The sequence below is a fragment of the Nymphalis io genome, chromosome 27 (genome assembly GCF_905147045.1).
Source record: "Nymphalis io chromosome 27, ilAglIoxx1.1, whole genome shotgun sequence".
Lineage (NCBI taxonomy): Eukaryota > Metazoa > Arthropoda > Insecta > Lepidoptera > Nymphalidae > Nymphalis > Nymphalis io.
The window spans coordinates 31,818-38,280 of NC_065914.1; positions in this window are offsets into that span (position 1 = coordinate 31,818).

The following is a 6,463-nucleotide window of genomic DNA, read 5'->3' on the forward strand; positions in this document are numbered from 1 at the left end:
AGGAGTAAATATAAACTAACTTTATATTTCCATATCCCGTGATATTCGCTAACAGCTCAGCTTAACTACTTTCCCGAATAAAACGCAATTTTTTCGCAAAAATAACAGATAATTCAAAATCTCGACCAATGATATCGCGCCAATACAATGTCAGTTGTTAATTTGCCTTTGTCTACTCTTGTGGCTTTAATACACTAGTTATTTTCTATTTAAATGAAATAACATATTTATATGCATACATATATAACGTAACTGTTTTTAAAATGATAATCACGCCCCAAGGAACAAATCTTTAGGTTTGTATTTTTTTTTTTTTTTTGTTAATGATAGCTCTTACAATGCCGATGTTACTTTTGCATTCAGCCGCGCTGATATGTAAGACTCCAATAACAATTGATTATAAATTTAAAACAATAATGTTGTACGATAAAATAATTTTTGTATTTATTTTAAAAAAATCTTAGTATTTTAAAAACACAAACGTCATGACGCTATTTTGAATTACAATTTTGGCGCCATTAATATAATCACTAACTCAAGAGGTAAACCAAAATTAGCTTTCATATTGTTAGTATTTAAACTTTGTACATTAAATGATATATCCAGTTCCTGTTTATAAATTGCAATTTTAAGTAATGATACATATTTATATAACATTACGATATCTAACTATCAATGATCGGATTATTTAATGCCGATTTTACTTTAGACGATATGACATTGACTTTTTATGATTTGTATTAATTAATATTTTTATAGCTATCTGTGGCATCGATATTAATTAAACTACAATAATATTAAACATAATTTAATAAAAGCAATTAATGGTTGAATAAGATTTTTTTTAAACAAAGATAATTAGTATCATTTACGTTTTTGGTCTAAGAAAACGTGTCGCGTTAAAAGTTATTTTTTTAAATAAAAAAACATATTCAAACCTTTACTAACCTGATTATTATATTACACATAACAAATTTAAAAAAATTGCAGCATAAAATAATGTTAATTATATATAAATTAAAAAATAAACATCCAGGTATTTAGGTATAAGTTGTAATAACTCGGTCATATTTTTTTGAGAACTTCAGGCATTATAAGCACGAACTATTCCCGTCAATCATATTCTGATCAGTTATAAATATAAATGAAATTTCGTCTATTACCTAACTTATGCAATATTAAATTTGAATATGTACCAAAACAAAATTATATATTACTATTTTGGTAAATTTTTACAAAATTCAAGCGATTCATCACTGCTTGAAAGTTATATTTTATTCTTATTAGGCGCCATTTTGAATATATAAGGAATGGCCTGTGTTTAAGACTCTGCGGCAACATGAATGGAAAAAAATACCGCTAAACTAAATAACAATAATTATTAAAAGAATTTAAAAATTAAAAGAATAGCAGACCTAACATCAGAAATAGCATTTGAGTGATAACCATCCTCAAGAATATTAAAAAATGCTCTGTTATGTCATACTAGCTGGTGCCCGCGACTTCGTCTACGCAGGATTAGTATTTGGAGTAGCTTATATTAGCGTGGCATAGAAAAGAACTAACATTATGACATAAATATTTTTTGAGTCGCATTTGAAAAATATAACTGCTTGACAATATTTTAACATAAGAAAATTGGCAATATAATAAATATACGGTAATTAGGCACTGCAGAACCCTGATCATAGGCCTATAGTTATCTAGCTACTGCAGTATGCTCTTATAAACTATATTTAACGATTTTTTTCCTTCAGCATAAACATGCAGATTTTTTGCTTTGGAAACACGTGAGCAAGCCACATAGAGCTGACCGTGAGAAAAGCATGGCGTGCCTAAATGTATGCCTGCTACCTTTAAGGTTTGCTCCTGCGATTTGTTGATCGTCATTGAAAATGCGACTTTTAACGGGAACTGCAGGCGTTCAAAATTGAATGGCAAGTTATTGGGTATGATTGGGATGCGCGGTATAAGAACATTGTCTCCCTTGGCTTCTCCAGTTAAAATTGTGGCCTTCACAATGTGCCTTCCTAGTTCGGTAACTCGCATTGATATACATCACGTTATTTACAATATTATAAATTAACCAAAAAAGGACCAATTACTAACCTACCTACAACCTCTGTAATTTACAAAAAAAAGAAGGAATTCGGTATAATGAACAGGTAAGTAACCTATATCTATTAATTTAAATAAAAATGAAGTATCTTATTTAAGTGTAACTCCTAACCAAAAAAAAACTGCCAATACCTAATCTTGGGCCTATATTACTTGAAGTACAATCCGTTTTTAAAAAATCGCTATAACCATGAAAATTCGCAAAACGGAGACAACAGTCAACAATGTCTGCCCTCACGCTTCTGCCCGCGTTCGGGTCGCGCACTCAGCGATGAGCGCCTTCTTCCCCCACACAAGTGCGTCGCACCGCCCGCCACCGCCGCCGGAGGCAAACCGCGCCGTACCGCTCGCTACACCGCACCCGTAGTATCGCGCATTTAAACTAAATGATGTCTATCATACATTACATAATTATGTGTAACTAACGTTTATGGCAGCGCACGCCAGAATAGCTCGCAGAAAGGTAGGTTTTTTCCTAGTTACTTGACATTTAATGTCATATTTTGGACAGCTTACACAATATCTTTATAAATTGTAGCCTATGTGTTATTCTGATGTATAAGCTATATTATTGGAAAGTTTAATTGAAATCCATTCAGTAGTTTTTGCGTGAAAGAGTAACAAACATCCATCCACACATACAAACTTTCACGTTTATAATAGTAGTAGGATTCTGTTTTTTTGAAAAGACCCCATTTTCAAATTCGTATTGTGTTTTTTAAATCTATTAAAATATTAAATATTTTTAAACATAATCATGACACCATTTTAAATTTCAATTTTGGCGCGATTAATATTATTGTATTGTTGTATACATATCTTTTGTCGAAGTATTTAAATTTTGTACGTTAAATCTAAATGATTTTTCTAGTTCCTGTAAGCTGATATAACTTGCTATTTTAAGTTAAATGTACGTATTTATGTAACGGCAAACGTAAGACATTTTTAAGTGACGCCATTTTGATATTCAGAAATATTTATGGGAACAAAATTAATTAAATAATTTGCTGTTTCGTTTTTCATCTGTAAAAACAATTGTAAGTAAATATTTTAATTTATAATTTGTATGAACTAAAATACCTAAAAAGTAATTCTACTAAAAATGTATATTTATAAGTGTATTTTTTACATTTACTCTATATTTATCATAAAAGTTTTATTTTATATATATTCCACTAAGATTCATTTTAACTTTTATCTTCTTCTTAACGACTTTAAAATTTTCTTACATATCTTATTGTTTATACAATAATAGTTAATTATTACATAAATTTTAAGTACGTATTTTATTAGATCTCTTTGCCTCAAAGTATCAATTAATCCGAATTAATTTAATTTGATAAAGTAATGGTGAGCGATGAAATGATGGTGTTAAATAATTAATTGTGTATTATCTGTGGCAGTTCGCTTAGATTATTAATTTGAAACGTGTGTTTCTTTAATTTTTTAATTTTGTCAGAGTAAACGGCCAGTTTTAATAAAAGTTAGCTTCGTGTCATCGATTTATGAAAATTTTAGGGTGTTATTAGACTAAATTAATCTTTTTATTTAATTATGCTTTGAATAAAACGTGTGATTGTGACTTAAAAAATAAAACAATGTTTTTTACTGACTTAGAAAAATGTTATATATTAGCAAAGATTAAAAAAAAATTTAAATCAGTCACTCAATATTAAAAAAAAATTAAAACATTTTTTAGCACATCATTAGACTATAATAAAAATAATTAAAGTATGTTGGATTTTTTATTTAAAATCTTTATAATTTAAGCTACACTTTGTAAAAAATAAATTGGCAATTATTGTGTCAACCCGCGTTCATAAGAAAATTTCACGACAATGCGCGCTTGCTGAGTTGGTGATAATTAATCAAGTAGACTTATAAGTACATTCGAATTATTTCACAAAGGTTTAAAGCTACTAGTTGTGGATATATGCAGATTCTACCAAGAAGAACTGAACCGAAGAAAGAAACTCAATAGTAAATCTTGTAGCGTTAATCGAATTCCATCATTAGTGATTTTCCATGACTCATTTAGTCATTTTTTTCTGTTTATTTCCATAATTTATGTTTGTTTATCCTTATCCAGATCCTAGGTCATCTTTTATTTAAATTTTATTATGAATTAACAAACACACTAGGTTCACATAAACAATATTAATATCAAAATACTTTATTCAACATTGAAGCATTACACTTGCTTATTGATAGTCAAACTAGAAACTTCCACCGGTTAAAAGTAACACCCAGCCCTGTGTCGAACCAGTGAAAGAAACTCAGACTATTAGTCTATAAAGTAAATAGTAGTCTTTTTGTAATAAGCAACAAATATATTTTTATCAAGGCAGAATGTTTTGTACACAACTAGCATAGATACTGGTAAAAAAAATCAAATTTAGAAATAAATTCGAATGAAGTCTCTGGATCATTTCTTCTTCTTCTTCGAGTGCCACTCCGACTAGCGAAGGTTGGCAGTCAGCTTTAAATACTCCTTCTTGTTCTTCGCGAGGCGAAAGAGTTCGACAGCACTCGCGATTCCCGTCCATTCACGGATGTTGCACAGCCAAGACTTTTTTCTGCGCCCAACAGCTCTCCTTCCGGCAACTTTTCCCATCATAATCAGTTGCATAAGTTCATATCTTTCATGCCTAAGCACGTGTCCGAGATATGCAATTTTCTCTTCTTGACAGTCTCCAAAAGTTGCCGTTTTTGGTTGACGCGTCGCAGAACTTCCACGTTCGAGACCTTTTGAGTCCAACTAATGGCCAACATACGTCTATAAGCCCACATCTCGAAAGCTTCTATACGTTTTTTGAGATCTTCTTTAATTGTCCACGCCTCGCATCCGTAAAGAAGTATAGGCCAGATGTAACAATGTAGGAGTCGTATGCGCACAGGGATCTTAAGTCTGCGATTGCAGAGTACTTTTTTCAACGTGTAGAAGGTACTTCGAGCTATTTCGATGCGAGTCTTTACCTCCTGTTCACAGCTCCAGGTGTCATTAAGCCATGTCCCCAGATATTTGTACTTGCGCACCCTCTCAATTTTTTGGCCTGCTACAATGATAGCAATGTCATCGAAGCTATGTTTAGATAACACCATGATCTTCGTTTTTGATAGGTTCATCCTCAGACCAGCGTTTTCACTGCACTCATTAAAACGGCTCATAATTAATTGCAGCTCTTCAGGAGATGATGCTATTAGGACTGTATCGTCAGCGTATCTGATGTTGTTAATATACCGGCCATTTATTTTGACTCCACATTCTCGGCCTTCAATTGCTTCTGCTATTATTTGTTCCGAGTATAAATTAAATAGCGTGGGTGATAATATACAGCCCTGTCGGACTCCTCTCTTTATTTCTACCTCATCAGTCTCCTCATTGTCAACTCGTACAGTAGCCTTCTGGTTCCAATACAGATTCTGGATAATACGTACATCTTTGTCATCTAAGCCGATATCATGTAATATTGCAATTAGACGGACATGCAGTACTCTGTCAAAGGCTTTTTCGTAATCGATGAAACAAAGGAAAACGTCTTGTTGCATGTCTGCATTTTTGTACGAGAACCTGCATTGCGAAAAGAGCCTCTCTCGTGCCCACTCTTATTCGAAAACCAAACTGACTATCTGCGAGGTGTTCGTCGCGTTTAGCTCTTATTCGCTCGTGGATGATATTCAGAAATAGTTTCAATACTTGGCTCATAAGGCTAATCGTTCGAAACTCTTCGCACCTTCTTGCGTTGGTCTTCTTAGGAAGCGTAATAAAAGTTGAGGTTAGCCAGTCTTTGGGTAAGTGGCCAGAGTCGTATACCAAGTTATAGAATTTAACCAGGAAGTTAATATTTTCGTCTTCAATAAGTTTGAGTACCTCTATGGGAACATTATCCGGTCCGGTTGATTTTCCCGTTTTAGCTTTTTTAAGAGCGTTTGTGACTTCATTGACTTGATGACTTCATTTTTCAGGATAGGATATCCCTCATTTGGATCACAATTTACCGCTATGCTTCGGAAATCGTCGGTATATTGATGAAATGTATTGTTCCCATAGGTGTTTTTTTCCTGATATATCTAATATGGGAATATTATTTTCATCCGTAAGTTGGTGAGTCGTCTTTTTGTGTCCTACCAAAGATTTTATTTCCTTATGCAGGTTAAATGCATCATGTTTAGCATAAAGGTCCTCCGCAAAATCACACTTGCACTGATACCAAGCATCTCTAGCATAACGAACTTCACGCAGAATTTTCTTATCAATCTCAGTATACTTGCTATTGTCGGAATTCTTTTAGATTCTCCTTTCTTCGATAAGATCATATATTTTTTCTGTCATCCAACTCTGTTT